Genomic DNA, 16,807 nt, shown 5'->3' with positions numbered 1-16,807 from the left:
GGATTCGATCCCGGGTCTCCAGGATCGCGCCCTGGGCCAAAGGCAGGCGCCAAACCGCTGCGCCACCCAGGGATCCCTCACAAAATTATTTAACAATATTTAAAATTAACTGAAACCAGGAAACTAAAGTATAAATTATTAGTAAAGACATCATTCTGAAATTGTTTTCGAGGGGATCGAGGGCTCACATAGTGGAGAAAGACCATCTTTTTATATACTTGTAGGTGATATAAGTAGATACAAGGACAGTACACTAAAATAAAATCAGTAGACATTAGAACCAGAAAATTACATTAATGCTTTGGAGGCCTGAGAGAATAGAACTTAATTCAGTTAGGAAAATTTATCCTTGATTTGTGGCTCAGAGTCAAATGCATTTAAACCACATCATTACTTTTCCACTGCTATTAAAATGGCATTTTGATTAGCATGCTAAAGCAATGCCAAGAATAAGAATTTCAAGGAAGCCTTTTATTTAACAAGTAGGCTATTTTCTTAAAGTTAAGAATTTGGGGTTTATTTTTTAAAGATTTTATTTATTTATACATAAGAGACCGAGAGAGACAGACAGACAGGCAGGCAGAGGGAGAAGCAGACTCTTTGCAGGGAGCCCAATGTGGACTTGATCCCTGGACCCATGATCTGGAATCACTCCCTGAGCTGAAGGCAGACACTCAGCCACTGAGCCCCCCAGGTGCCCCAAGAATCTTGTTTTTTTTTGAGTGATACAGGATATAAGTAATTTGAAGACTTTATTATAAACATATTTTCATTGAGACTAAATTAGAAACATTTCAGTAAAGATATACAAGAGCTTAGTTCAATGGCAAAGCAGTTTGTAATTAAATTTACACTTTACAAACTTATATCACAACTATAAAAAGAAATGAAGCACGGACATATTCCATAACATGGATAATATTGAAAACATTATGCTAAGTCAAAGAGTCACGAAATACTACATATGATTCCATTTGTAAGAAATGTCCAGAATAGGCATTATCTATAGACAGAAAACTGATTAGTGATTGCTTAGGACTTCAGGGAGAGGAGGGTCAGGGAGCTAAAGGGTTCAAGGTTTCTTTTTAAGGTAATGAAAATGTTCTAAGATTGACTCTGGGGATCCCTGGGTGGCGCAGCGGTTTGGCGCCTGCCTTTGGCCCAGGGCGCGATCTTGGAGACCCGGGATCGAATCCCACGTCGGGCTCCCGGTGCATGGAGCCTGCTTCTCCCTCTGCCTGTGTCTCTGCCTCTCTCTCTCTCTCACTGTGTGCCTATCATAAATAAATAAAAATTAAAAAATATATATATATTAAGATTGACTCTGATGATGGTTGCACATATCTGGACAAATTAAAAACCACTGATTTGTACACTTTAGATGGGTAAATTGTATAGTACATGAATTATATATGTAGGAAGCTGTTTTTAAAATTTTAGGTTTGGGGCAGCCCGGGTGGCTCAGCGGTTTAGCACTGCCTTCAGCCCAGGATAAGATCCTAGAGACCCGGGATTGAGTCCCACGTCAGGCTCCCTGCATGGAGCCTACTTCTCCCTCTGCCTGTGTCTCTGCCTCTCTCTTTCTCTCTGTGTCTCTCATGAATAAATACATAAAATCTTTTTAAAAAATAGGTATGAATGAATTTTTTCGTAAAATAACAGAGGATATTATGATGCAGGGAATGCTTGACAACCCTCCTCATCTCTAATCAAGTTTTTATTTTTGAACATTCCCACTTTAAAACACTCTGACCTGCTCCATTCTGAACTGGCTGCTATTTATACCTGGTGCTCAACTACCACCTGGGGATCTCCCTTCACTAGGATCCAGGTTTTTCCTTCACCTCTCTTTGGGTTGGATAATGTTTCCTAAATCCCATGTCTATCTTCCTTTTTCTTGATACATTCTCTCATTTTGGCGGGTTACCTCTTTTCATAGCTACCTAAAAGGTAAATATAAGACACTGCCTATGTGAAAATACCTTTATTCCACTGTAACACTTGAAAGTTCAGCTGCATTATAAACCACATTAGAAATAATTTGGCCTCAGATTTTTGAAGACCATTGCCCTCAGTTGTCTTTTATCTTCCGTTACTTTTCTTGAAAAGTCTGAAGCCACTCTAATTATGTTAATTATCCTATTTCCCTTCACCTCTGGGAACTTCATGTTCTCTTTGATCCTTAATTGCTAAAATTTGCGATGAAATGCCTTGATGCCAGTATTTATTTATTTTATTTAGCACTTTGATGGGCTCTTTTAACTTAGAAAACTCATGTCCTTCAGTTCTGGGAAGTTTTCCTGATTTCTTTCTTTGATGATATACTCCCTAAATTTCCTCTTACTTAAATTCTTATTATTCAACTATTGTATGTCTTGAACTGGCTTTCTGATTTTACCTTTCTTCCCAATTTAACTGCTACTTTCCACAAGTTCTCATCTCACACAGCCTCACTTGATATTGTTACAAAGCATGACTCAGTGGTTGAACACTGGGCTATGACATTAGAGACCTGGGTTCAACCCCAGGTCCTCTGCTTGCTGCTGATATTAAGCTTCAGCTTCTTATTTGTAAAACAGATAATAAAATGTACACAAAATACTTGGCATATACTTAGCACTCAATAAATGCAGCTATTTTCCTACTATCATTTTTTTCTTCTCTCTCTTCCCAAGGCTTTTATGACAACCTGTTCTTAGGGCTTTCCTTCTACTTCTCAGGAATTTTCTTTGTTGGATCCTTTCTATGCTTTATCAAATGTTGTCCCCCATAAATCTATCTTTGGTCACTTATTTTTACTCTAGGCTGGATCAAATACAAACTCCATACCCAGGTTCTAATAATCTTTACCACTTAACTAGCTGTGTGACTTTAAGCAATTTACTTAACTAATTGACACCTCAATTCCTCATCTGAAAAGAAGTGGATTAATAAGTATATCAATGCCTGGGTGGCTCAGTTAACCGTCTGCCTTCTGCTCAGGTCATGATCCCAGGGTCCTGAAATCAAGCACGGGATCTGGCTCCCCGCTCCGCTCAGAGGAGAGTGGGCTTCTCCCTCTCTCTCTGCTCCTCTCCCTGACTTGTGCTCTCTCATGCTCCTGCACTCATTCACTCGCTTTCTTTTTCATGAACAAATAAAATATTTGTTTAAATAAATAAGCATATCAATCCCCTATGCTTTGCATGAAAATTAAATGTTTTGTGACACTCAGAACACTTCTTGGCATAGTAAGCACTCAAATGTTTGTCATTATTACTACATTACTATCTCTACTGCTTCTACTACTACTATTACTACTACTATGATTACTATTAAAAAGGCCCACCCAGGTGCTCCCAACAGATCTCCTAAGCTTTTTCAGAGATGTAAACTAATCACACATTTCAAAACTATATTTGGAATCTTGCTTGTTTTTTGTCCTCATCTTTAACAGTTTACAAAGAATTATCTTCCTCCACCTCCTCCAGACTTCTGCTGTTATTGATGGTCTCATAATCAGTAAAGTTACAAACTGTGTTAGTCACCCTTTGTTTTCTTTTGGGGGGACAGGGGAGGGCAGCAAAGCAAGGTTTTTTGAAAGATAGTAAAGTGATAATACAAAACTCCTGAAGAGGAAAGGGACTCAAGAGGGTTGCTCTCACCCTTTGTTTTCTTATATACAAATACAGCTGTATAACTACCAAAGGAAAAAAAAATCAAATTAAACTAAACTTTGTGACAAGTATCCTTCCTACAGAGGTAATTTCTTAAAGACTTTCACTCATAACTTAAGCATGAAAGATGCCTGAATACTTCCTAGCATAATGAGCTGTATTCTGGAATGGCCAAGAAAAATATACTGCCAAAACTGAAAGGAACAGGCGTTCATTTACAAGTATTTTAGCACCTGCTATTTCTGAGGTCTGATACTATTTAAAACACCTAACTATCCCTACAAAGAAAATTAAAGGTATAGAAAAAAAAAAAAACTTCTAAAGGAAAGGAATAGAAGTAATGGTTTTTAAAGAATATTTACAAAACATAACTCTCAAAAGCTCTAGGTGATATAATACATGAATAATGTGTCAAACTATTAGATGAAAAATTTGAAGAACACACTGAAATGCAAGCTAAAGTCACAGATTTTGCTTCATCCAATTAAATCTTAATTTCCAGAGGTATACAACCAATTTATTCAGCTTTTCTACATATAAATTAGTACAGCCCTTTATAGTTTATAAAATAGTTCCACACAGTTGATCCTTAAAGCAGATTTGAGAAGATAGTCCTGTGTTACTCATTTGACACGTATTTATTAAGAACCTACTCTAAAAGAGTACTTCATTAGGTATTGAATGCATATGAATATATAGTCATAAAATAGACATGTTCTTTCCCCTCATGGAGCTAGTTAAGAAGTAAAAGACTGAACAAATGTGGAGAAAGATATATGACTTAAAGGCAACAAACAGTAACTTAATTTGATAGACTGGTTAAAGACTGTCTTTCCCAAGAAGGAATGTTCAACTTAAGATCTAGAAGATGGGCAAGAAGCAGCCAGCGGCGCAAAGATCTAGGCAAAAAAACAGAGTTAGGGAGATGACATGTATAAAGGCCCTGAGGAATTTAAAAGCTTAGTGGGTTAGAGAAGGGCTATCCCATACAAATATGAGGTAGACCACAAATGCAAATACTAGTTATTTTAAATTTTCTAGGAGCTATACTTTAAGAACAAAAGAAAGTGAAATTGTATCTTTTATTTAACCCAAATATATCCAAAACATTATTTTGACAGATTTTAATGAAATATTTTACATTCTTTATTTAATACTAAGGGTGAAATTCAGTGTATATTTTACACTTATAGCACATCTCAATTCAGACTAGCCACAGTTCAAGTGCTCAATACGTGGTTAGTGGCCTCCATATTGAACGCACAGGTTAGAAGAACTAAGATAAGAGGAGACCATTAGGGGGGATCCCTGGGTGGCTCAGCGGTTTGGCGCCTGCCTTTGGCCCTGGGCGCGATCCTGGAGTCCCGGGATCGAGTCCCACGTCGGGCTCCCTGCATGGGGCCTGCTTCTCCCTCCTCCTGTGTCTCTGCCTCTTTCTCTCTTTGTGTCTATCATAAATAAAAATAAATAAATAAATCTTAAAAAAAAAAAAAAGAGGAGACCATTATAGCTAATACATAGTAATTTAAAGGGAAGTGTAGAGGGACATCTGGGTGGCTCAGCGGTTGAGCATCTGCCTTCACTCAGGGTGTGATCTGGGGGTCCAGGGATTGAGTCCCACATCAGGCTCCCTGTGGGAAGCCTACTTCTCCCTCTATGTCTCTGCCTCTCTGTATCTCGAATGAATGAATGAATGAATGAATGAATGAATAAATGTGTAGAAAGATGAGAAGTCAATGGGTGCCCAATCATTAATAGTCTTACAGGAAAGGAATTTGGAATCTATTTGGAGTACAACTGGAAATCACATGAGTTTAAATATGCAAAGTAAAATCTGATATTTTCTGTTTTATAAAAAGAGTACTCTCCTTTTAAACTACAAATTACACAGAATAAAAGCTGAAGTAGGGAGACTAGGAAGAAAGAGAAATCTAGGTGAGAAATCATTAAGGTTTAGGCTATTATGGGGGCAGCAGAGATAAAGGAAAAGATGCATGCAAGATATTGTAGAAAATGAAACAAAGTAACCATGATTAAATGAAAGTGAAAAAGAATGAAGGAGAAAGAAAAAACATGAGTGTAATCTACTCTGACTTGAGCAATCAGTGGTGCCATTTACTGTGACAGGAGAAACTAGCATTCTGTGGTTATTTGGCAAGGGGTGCTGAAATTGGTGGAACTGAATCAAGAATTTTTCCAAATACAAAACAAGCTTGGAGAGGCTTAGACTTACTAATAAAAACTAAAAGACTCAAACCCAGATATTCTAAAATTGGATATAATACCCTCTTGCTGGTAATATATTATCTTTCCATAATTCAAAAACAAAACAAAAAAATCTATTAGGATGTAAGTAGTAATGCCTCCTGTACATACACCAGCGAAGTCCTCAATTAAAAGGGCTATAGGTCTTTATAATTCTTTCATATTTTGAAAAAAAGAAAGGAAATATTTAGCTTCAGTTAATATGCCTAGGAGTCTGAAATTAAATCTACAGAAAACATTCTCTAATCCAAGCTCCAGAGAACAATAGCAAAGAAGTCAAATATCAGAGCACCTGGGTAGCTCAGTCAGTTAAATGACAGACTCTTGATTTCAGCTCAAGTTATCATCTTAGGATTGTGATATTGAGCCCTGCGTGAAGCCTGGTTAAAATTCTCTCTCCTCCTCCTTCTGCCCGTCCTCCACCCTCTCTCTCCTCCTCTTAAAAAAACAAAAACAAAAACAAAAAAAAAAACCAGCCAAATAGCCAAATATCATGACTTCAAAATCAGTGCCAAACGCCTACAGCCAAATCAGCAGTAGTTCAGAAGTTGACCAATGACTACTTTTTAGAAGAAATAGGGCGGTCTTAACATGCTATCTGACAATGACTCAAAAATCTGGCTATCTAAGCTTCAGGGATTTAATATCCCTTCTAAGGTCTTTACCTCCACTACAAAAATACTTAGGGTAAGTACAGGGCCAGGCACTGAGTGGGATGATGAGTAAGACACATAGTTCTTGTCTTGTCCTATCCTCAAGTAGCTCACCCTAATAGAGTGTGAGGAGACAACATGGGAACAATTACAATATGGCAAACGCCACAGAAAAGTATATACAGTTCACCCTTGAGCAACACAGCAGTTAGGGTGCCAACCCTCCCACTACTTGTGCAGTCAAAAACCCATTTACAGTTGACCCTTGAACAACACAGGTTTAAACTGTGTGGCTACACTTATACAGACCTTTTACAATACAGTACTATAAATGTATTTTCTCTTCTTATGACTTTCTTAATAACATCTTTTCTCCAGCTTACTTTATATAGCATATAATACATATAACATACAAAATATGTTAATCAACTGTTTATGTTATCAGTAAGGCTTCCAGTCAACAGTAGGCTATCAGTAGTTAAGTTTTCAGGGAGTCAAAAGTAATACATGGATTTAACAGTGCAGGGGTTCTGCATCCCCTAAGCCCCATGTTCTTCAAAGGTCAACTGTGCTGTCATTCTTTCTGACCACCCAACATCTGCATCCCCATTAGTATTCTGGAATTTCCCTCATCTAATTCTAAAAAGTACCAGATAATCATTCTCCTGGTCTCTCTTGAAAATAATTCAAAGCATGGACCAAGGTTCCCATATCTACCTATTTATCTCTCTTTCCTTCTTCCATTACCCCCAAATCTAGAAGCTTAATATACCAAATATTAGTTACCTCACAGTTTCTGTGTGGCAGGATTTAAGTCATAGTTTAACTGGGTGATTCTGGCTCAGGACCTATCATAAAATAGCAGGCAAGCTCTTGGCCAGTACTATCATCTTTGAAGGTTTGACTGGGCCTAGAAAATCTGCTTCAAGATGTCTCCTGCACATGGTTATTAGCAGAGGGTTGCAGCTCCTCACATGAGAACCTTTCTAGAAAACTGGTGAGTATCCTCACAGTGTGGCAGCTGACTTCCCCCAGAATAAATAAGTAAAACAGAAGATGTAATACCTTATATGACCTTGCATCTTAAGTCACATTCTTTCATTTCTGCAATAACCTATTTATTCCACAAGCCATTTTTAGTGTAGAAGGAAACTATACAGAATGTAAATATCAGGAAGCAGGGTTATCAAGAACCATGCTAACTACCCTATGAAATATATTATGGCTATATGTTGTATTGTTTATAAATATATACATATTCATGAGCATAAAAATATTATGTTTGGAAGGAGGGGGCACAATGGTTAGAAGTGCTTTGTAATGCTTTATTTGTTAAGGTTGGTGATGGGAATATAGGCATTTAATATACTTTTTTTAATACCTTCTGAGTTTGAAATATTTCATTATAAAAAAAATCCAATGCTTTGAATAAAGTAAATGAATATTTTCAAACACATTACTGTCAGCACATACATTAGTAAATGAAGTTGTTTTGAAAGACTATATGGAAGTATATATAACAAAATTTACATGTGCATAAGCTGACTCAGGAACGTGTCTAAGGATGTATGTACTAAAATTAATCACAGAACTATTTCTTTTTTTTAAGATTATTATTTATTTATTTATTCAAAGGGGGGGGGGCGGGGCAGAGACACAGGCAGAGGGAGAAGCAGGCTCCGCAGGGAGCGTGACGTGGGACTCGATCCCGGGTCTCCAGGATCCCACCCCAGGCTGCAGGCAGTGCTAAACCACTGCACCACAGGGGTTGCCCTCACAGAACTATTTCTAATATGAAACCATTGGTGATAATCTCAATGCCCATTAAAGAATGAGCAAATAAATGACAACAGTATACAACAGAATGGAGCCATTAAAAAAAAATGAAATTCCCAATATGATGGAACCAATCAGTTATTGGTGAAGAATAGGATGTGCAGTATAATTCCATTTTTTGATAGGTTATTTTTCAAGCTATTAACAGCTACCTCAAGAGAGTGAAAATTTAGCAAGAGAAATAAAAGCAGACAGAGAAAACTTTCCTTTTGTACTTTAAAGACTTCCATTCTCAAAAATTTTTACTCTGTCCTCTATAGGCATACCTCAGAGATATTGTGGGTTCAGTTCCAGACCACTGCAATAAAGAGAGTTAAATGAATTTTTTGGTGTCCCAGTATATATAAAAGTTGTTTACACTATATTGTACTCTATCAAGTGTGTAAAAGCATGTCTAAGAAAACAATGCATATACCTAATTAAGAACTATTTTAATGCTAAAAAATGCTATCATCTGAGCTTTTAGCAAGTTGTAATCACTGATCACAGATCACTATGACAGATAATGAAAAGGTTTGAAATATTGTGACAATCACCAAAATGTGACAGAAAAATGAAGTAATAAGGAAATGCTGTTGGAAACATGGTGCCAATAGACTTGCTTAGCCAGTTACCACAAACCTTCAATTTGTAAAAAATAGTATCTGCAAGCACAATAAAGCAAAGCACAATACAACGAGGTATTTTGTAATTTCTGTGGTTGTTTTGGTTTTGTGTTAAGTAGACTTTATTCTTTAGAACAGTTTTAGGTTCACAGCAAAACTGAGCAGAAGGTACAGATTTCCCAAATATCCCTTGCCCTCATGCATACATAGCCTCCCAACACCAACATGCCCCACCAGATAGAATATCTGCTACAACTGATAAAAGTAATGGGACACCATTATCATTCAAAGCCCATCGTTTACATTAGGGTACACTCTTGGTGTCGTACATTCTATAGTTTTGGACAAATGTATAATGACAAGTATTCATCATCATAGTACCATACAGAGTAGCTATACTGCCCTAAAAATTCTCCTATGCTCTCCTTCCAATCCCCTCAACTCTTGGCAACCACTGAGCGTTACATTATCTCTATAGTTTTGCCTTCTACAGAATGTCATGTTAATGGAATCACATTGTGTATAGCCTTTTCAGACTGGCTTCCTTCACTTATAAATAGGCATTTAAGGGTGCCTGAGTGGCTTAGTCAGTTAAACATCTGACTCCTGACCTCAGGGTCATGAACTCAAGCCCTGCACTGGGCTCCACCCTGGGTATAGAGGGCAGGAGGGAGAAAGAACATTCTCCATGTATGTCATGGCCTGATGGCTCCTTCTTTCTTAGCACTGAATATGATTCCATTGTCTTGATGTACCAGTTTATTTATCTATTCAACTATTGAAAGATAATTTGGTTGAGTTCAAGTTTTATCAACTAGAAATAAAGCAGGTTTTTCTGTGGGCATAGTTTTTCAAATCCTTTAGGTAAATACCCAGAAGCATGACTTCTGAATTGCATTCATATAAACTTCTGAATTTAGTTTTATAAGAAACTGCCAAACTGTATTTCGAATTGAGTGTACCATTTTGCATTCCCACTAATAATGAATGAGAGTTCCTGTGGCTCTACATTCTTACTAGCATTTGGTGTTTTCAGTGTTCTAGATTTTGGCCATTCCACTAGGAGTATAGTGGTATCTCATCATTGTTTTAATCTGCATTTTCCTGATGACACATTATGTGGAGCATCTTTTCATATGCTTATTTGCCATCTGTAGATTTTCTCTGGTGAAGTATGTTAAGATCGTTGGTCTATTTTTAAATTATGTCGTGTTCTCAATGTTGAGTTTTAAAAGTTCTCTATATTTTGGGTAACAGTACATTATCAGATATGTCTTCTGAAAATATTTTCTCCCAGTCTGTGGCTTGGGAGAAATTTTTAATTTTAATGAAGTCCAGGGATCAAGCCTTTGATGTTGCATCTAATAAATCATTACCAATCTAAGGCCACCTAAAATTTCTACTGTTATCTCCTAAGAGTTTTTATAGCTTTGCATTTTACATTTTCGTGTTGGATCTGTTTTGAATCAATTTTTGTGAAGGATGTAAAATCTATACTTAAAATTCATTTTTGTGCATGTGGAAGCCTAATTGCTCCAGCACTATTTATTGAAAAAATAATCTTTTATCCATTTTATTGCCTCTGCTCCTTTGTTAAAAATTAATTGACTATATTTTATGGGTCTATTTCTGGGCTTTCTACTCTGTTCCATTGATCCATTTGTCTATTCTTTCACCAATATCTTATTGCCTTGATTACTGTAGCTTAAGAATGTATCTTGAAGTCAAGTAGCAGCAGTCTTCCACCTTTCTTCTCTTCCTTCAAAACTGTGCTATTCTGAGTCTTTGGCTTCTCCATATAAACTTTACAATCAGTTTGTCAATATCCACAAAATAATTTTCTGGGATTTTGATTTGGATTGCATTGTATCTACATAGTTGGGAAGAACTGACTTTTTTTACAATATTGAATAGTCCTATCTATAAACATGGACTATTTCTCCATTTATTCAGTAGTTCTTTGATTTCATTCACCAGAGTTTTAGTTTTCCTCACATACACTTTGTACATATTTCATTAGTTATGTCAGACCTTGAACATATTTCATTAGATTTAAATATGCTTCATTTTTGAGATAGTAAATAGTATTGTTTTCAATTTCAAATTCCACTTGTTCATTCCTATATACATAGAAAAATCAACTGATTTTGTGTACTAACATTTTTTCCTGTTACTCTACTATAAAAACAGTCCATGATTTAACTTACAATTTTTCAACTTTATGATGGCGTGAAAGCGCTACACACTCAGTAGAAACTGTATTTTGAATTTTAAATCTTGATCTTTTCTCCCAGGCTAGCAACATGTGGTACAAATGCTCTTGTGAAGCTGGGCAATGGCAGTGGAGCCACAGCTGCCCATCAGCTGCACAGTCATGACAGTAAGTTATGACAACTGATAAAACCATTCGGTATCCATACAACTATCCTGTTTTTCACTTTCACTGCAGTATTCAATAAATTACATGAAATATTCCACACTTTATTATAAAATAGGCTTGTGTCATGATTTTGCCCAATTGTAGGCCACTCTAAGTGTTCTGAGCATGTTTAAGGTCCACTAGCCGAAGCTATGATGTTAAATTAGGTTAGGGGTGTTAAGTGCACTTTTGACTTAGATATTTTCTACTTACAATGGATTTGTTGGTTACCCCATCAAACACAGAGGAAGACTGTGTTTATTAGTCTCAGAGGAGGTTTTCCTCCTACGTATCTCAGATTTTCTACATAGACAATTACAGCATATGTGAACAAAGAGAGGTTTTTTTAGTTCTTTCCCAAACCCTGTACACCTTTTCTTTTCCTACCTTATTGCATTAACTAGGACTTTTAGTATGATGTTGAAAAGCAGTGGTAATAGGGAATATCCTTGTCTTGTTCCTGATCTTGGTAGGAAAATTTCAAATTTCTCATTGGTAATTAAGTATGATGTTGTACTTAATGTTGTAAAATACTGTACACATTTCTATATGTATCTTTATCAAGTTTTTTAATATATCTTTATCAAGATATATCCTTATCAAGTTCCCCTCTAGTTTATTAAGAGTTTTTATCATGACTGGGGATTAGATTTTGTCAAATGCTTTTCTACATCTATTGATATGCTCATGTGATTTTTCTTCTTTAGTCTGTTGAAGTGATGTATTATATTAATTGATTTTCAAAAGTTAGATCAGCCTTTCATATTTTAGATAAATCCCACCTGGCCATGATATGTGATTCTTTTTACATATTATTGGATTCCATTTGCTAATATTTGAGAATTTTTGTACTAAAAAAATATATAAAAACTATACTCATGAGATATGAGTCTGTTTCTTTTCTTATAGTATCTTCATCCAATTATGGTATTAGGGTAATGCTGGCCTCATAGAATGAGTTATTAAGCATTCTCTCTGCTTCTATCTTCTGAAAAAGATTGTAGAGAACTGGTACTTCTTCCTTACATATTTGGTAGAATTCAGCAGTGACCCTATCTGGCCCTGGTATTATCTGTTCCGGAAGGTTATTAATTATTGATTCAATTTCTTTAACACATATGACCTATTCAGATTGTTTATTTCTTCTTACATGAGTTTTGGCAGATTGTGTCCTTCAAGGAATTGGTTTTACGTTCCAAGATGCGGTCATCTTGATGAGTGTTCATGTGAGCTTGACAAGAATGTGCATTCTGCAGATGTTGGATGAAGTAGTCTATAGACATCCATTATAATCAATTGATTACTAATGTCGTTTAGCTCATTTATGTCCCTACTGTCTGCTAGATCTGTCCATTTCTGATAGAAGGGTAATCAAATCTCCAATTTTGGTAGTAGATTCATCTAACTTCTTGGAATTCTATCAGTTTTTGCCTCATTTAGTTTGATATTCTGTTTTTAGGTGCATATTAAGGATTCCACCTATTAAGGATATTAAGGATTGTTACGCCTTCTTGGAGAAGTGACTCCTTTATCATCATGTAATTCCCCTCTATCTCTGAAAGCTTTCCTTCATCTGAACTCTCCTCTATCTGAAATTAATATAGTTACTCCTGCAAGGTGCCTGAATGGCTCAATTGGTTAAGCCTCGGATTCTTGATTTCAGCTCAGGTTATGATTTCTGGATCTCGAGATTAATCCATGCATCTGGCTCCACACTGGGCATGGAATCTGCTCGAGATTCTCTCTCCCTCTCCTTTTCCCTCTGCCCCGCTTCCACTCATGCATGCTGTCTCTTAAATAAATAAATAAATAATTTAAAAATATATACATATAGTTACTCCTTTAATTAGTGTTAGCCTGGTTTATCTTTTATATCTTTTTCCAACCACTTTTTAATCTATATGCATCTTTACATTTAAAGTGGATATCTGGGCAGCCCAGGTGGCTCAGCAGTTTAGCGCTGCCTTCAGCCCGGGGTGTGATCCTGGAGACCCGGGTTCGAGTCCCATGTCAGGCTCCCTGCATGAAGCCTGCTTCTCCCTCTGCCCATGTCTCTGTCTCTCTCTCTCTCTCTCCCTCCCCATGTCTCTCATGAATAAATAAGATAGATGATAGATAGATAGATATAGAAAGAAAGAAAGAAAGAAAGAAAGAAAGAAAGAAAGAAAGAAAGAAAGAAAGAAAGAAAGAAAGAAAGGATTTCTGAGGCACCTGGGTGGTTCAGTTGAGCATGACTTGATTTCAGCTGAAGTCATGATCTCAGGGTTGTGAAAGTGAGGCCCTCATGGGCTTGAGTCTGCTTGAGATTCTCTCTCCCTCCCCCTTTACTCCTTCCCCTGCTCACACTTGCTGTCTCTAAAATAAAATAAACATCTTTTAAAAAATAAATAAAATAAAGTGGATTTCTAGTAGACAACAGAATTGGATTTTGTTTTTTGATCCACACTAATAACCACTATCTTTTCATTTGTGTCTTTAGACCACAGTTATTCAAAGTGAATACCCATATAACTGAATTAACATCTACCATATCCATTACTGTTTTCTATTTGTTTCCCTTGTTCTTTGTTTCTATTTTTGTCTTTTACTGTTTTTCTGCCCTTTGTATTTTTTTTTTTAACTGATTCATTTATTTGGGAGAGAGTGAGTGTGCACAAGAGGAAAGCACAGAGGGAGAGTCTTAAGCAGACTCCATGCTGAGCAGGGAACTCAGGTCAGGGCTCGATCCCATGATGCCAAAATCACAACTTGAGCCAAACCAAGGGTCCAAGGCCCAACCAACTGCACCACATAGGCACTCCTGCCCTTTGTGATTCTGAGAGAGCATTTTATACAATTGCATTTTCTGTCCTTTTTTGGTATATCCCTTATACATCTTCTTTTCCTTTTCCTTTTTTTTTTTTTAAGATTTTATTTATTTATTCATGAGAGACACACAGAGAGGCAGAGACACACACACAGAGAGAGAGAGGCATAGGCAGAGGGAGAAGCAGGCCCCATGCAAGGAGCCTGATGTGAGACTCGATCCTGGGACTCCAGGATCACACCCTGAGGTGGAAGGCAGACGCTTAACCCCTGAGCCACCCAAGCGTCCCCTCTTTTACTTTTCCTCATGGTTGGCCTAGGGTTTGCAATATACATGTATAGCTAATCAAATTCCACTTTTAAATAACACTATACCATTTCCGGGGTAGTGTAAGCACCCTATAATAATAAAATAATTGTAACTGTCCCCATCCCTTGTATCGTTGCTGTCATTCATTTCACTTATGACTAAGCATATATATAAACATAAGCATTTATAATCATATACACAGTTCCTATTATTTTGAAGAAACATCTGTTAGATCAATTAAGAATAAAAATAAAAGGTATTTTGCCTTCACCTATACCTTTTCCCATGCTCTTCCTTACATTACATAGATTCCAGTTTCTTTTTTTTTTTTTAAGATTTTATTTATTTATTCACAAGAGACACAGAGAGGAAGAGACATAGCAGAAGAAGCAGGCTCCATGCAGGGAGCCCATGTGGGATTCGATCCTGGATCCCAGAATCACGCCCTGAGCGAAAGGCAGACGCTCAACCTCTGAGCCACTCAGGCATCCCTAGATTCCAGTTTCTGATATGCATTATTTTTCTTCTCTCTAAAAAAGTTAACATTTCTTGCAAGGCAGGTCTACTAGCAATAAATACTCTTTTTTTTTTACAATAAATACTCTTAATTTTTGTTTGAGAAAGTATTTCTCCTTCACTCTGAAGGATAGTTTTGCAAGATACAAAATTGTAGGTTGAGTTTGTTTTGTTTTTTTCTCTAAGCACTTTAAATGCTTTACTCCATTTTCTTCTTGCTTACATGGTTGCTGAGAAATTGGCTGTAATTCTCATCATTGCTTCTCCATTGATAAGGTGTGTTTTTCCTCTGGCTTCTTTCAGAATTTTTTCTTTATCTTTGATCTTCTGTAGTTTGAAACTGATATGCCTGAGTGTAGTTTTTCACAGTTATACTGCTTGGTATTCTTTGAACTTCCCAGATCTGTGATTCACTAACTGATGTTATTTTGGGGCAATTCTCAGTCATTACTGTTTCTAATATTTCTTCTGTTCCTTTCCTTTTCTCATTATGGAATTCCCATTACGCATATGTTAAACCTTTTGTAGCTGTTCCACAGTTCCTGAGTATTTTGTTCTGTTTTTTTTTTTCATCTTTTTTCTCTTTCCTTTCTAGTTTTAGCAGGTTCTATTCAACATCTTCACACTCAGAGATTCTTTCCTCAGCCAGTAGTAGTCCAATCTTCTAAGCCCATCAAATGGTTACAGTGTTTCTCTGTTACACTGCTACAATGTCTTTGATCTCTAGCATTTCTTTTTGGTTCTTTCTTAGAATTTCTCTCTCTCATCTAACATTGTCCATCTATTCTTACATGCTGTCTACCTTATCCATTACAGTCCTTAGCATTTTCATCAGTTATTTTAAATTCTTTCTTGTTCTGATAATTTCAATACCCCTACCATACCTAAGGCTAGATCTGATGCTTGTTCTAGCACTTCAAACTGGTTTTTTTTTTTTTTTTTTGTCTTTTAGTATAGCTTGTAATTTTTCTTGATAGTTGGATATGATGTAACTAGGTAAAAAGAGCTGTTGTAAATACGTTTTCATTACTGTGGTGTTAAGATGGGAAGGGGGGAAATACACAAGATTAAAACCAAGGTTATGTTAGAATTTGAATGTTAGAATTTCATTCTTTTCCCAATTATCTCCAATTTGGTTATATAAAACTTGTATAATTAAAGAATATATATATCAAAAATAGTGAGAGATGATCAGGAAGAGATAAAGGATAAGAGAAAGAAAAGCATACTATTTATAAGGTATACTAAAGATAAAAAAAGGGATCCCTGGGTGGCGCAGCGGTTTGGTGCCTGCCTTTGGCCCAGGGCGCGATCCGGGAGGCCCTGGATCGAATCCCACATCGGGCTCCCGGTGCATGGAGCATACTTCTTCCTCTGCCTGTGTCTCTGCCTCTCTCTCTCTGTGTGACTATCATAAATAAAAAAAATAAATAAATAAAAATTAAAAAAAAATAAAAAATAATAATAAAATAAAGATAAAAAAGAATTTTTCTGATTTCATTTTGTTTTCAAAATGTTTCTTATAGATTTTTTCACTGAGTGATGTACATTTATAGCAAAAAAAAATTCTTAAATCAAGAAGAAAAATTAATTATCCATAAAATACCACTCAAATAATCAGTGCCAGCCTGTTTTTAAAAAAATTATGGAGCAGGAACTAGGGGAGCATGATGGAACATGAATGAGAGAGATCACCTCACACAGAAGTAAAACTGTGAACTAGCCACATGCCCTTAAGAGTT

General features: G+C 36.4%; 1 protein-coding gene across 10 annotated transcripts in view; it reads right to left on the bottom strand.

The window, feature by feature from the left end:
- Positions 1 to 16,807, bottom strand: part of EVI5 (ecotropic viral integration site 5) — a 195,304-nt gene that overhangs the window by 156,690 nt on the left and 21,807 nt on the right. The window contains exon 1 of one of the 10 annotated variants that reach the window (XM_072754617.1): positions 8,677 to 8,693. The exons of the other annotated variants lie outside the window; for them this stretch is intronic. The gene's annotated coding sequence lies outside the window, so the exon portion shown is untranslated. Of the gene's footprint in view, positions 1 to 8,676; positions 8,694 to 16,807 lie in introns of those variants that run through there. 10 annotated transcript variants of the gene reach the window in all.

The sequence above is a fragment of the Vulpes vulpes genome, chromosome 3 (assembly GCF_048418805.1).
Source record: "Vulpes vulpes isolate BD-2025 chromosome 3, VulVul3, whole genome shotgun sequence".
Lineage (NCBI taxonomy): Eukaryota > Metazoa > Chordata > Mammalia > Carnivora > Canidae > Vulpes > Vulpes vulpes.
This window is presented reverse-complemented; position numbering and strand designations above follow the sequence as displayed.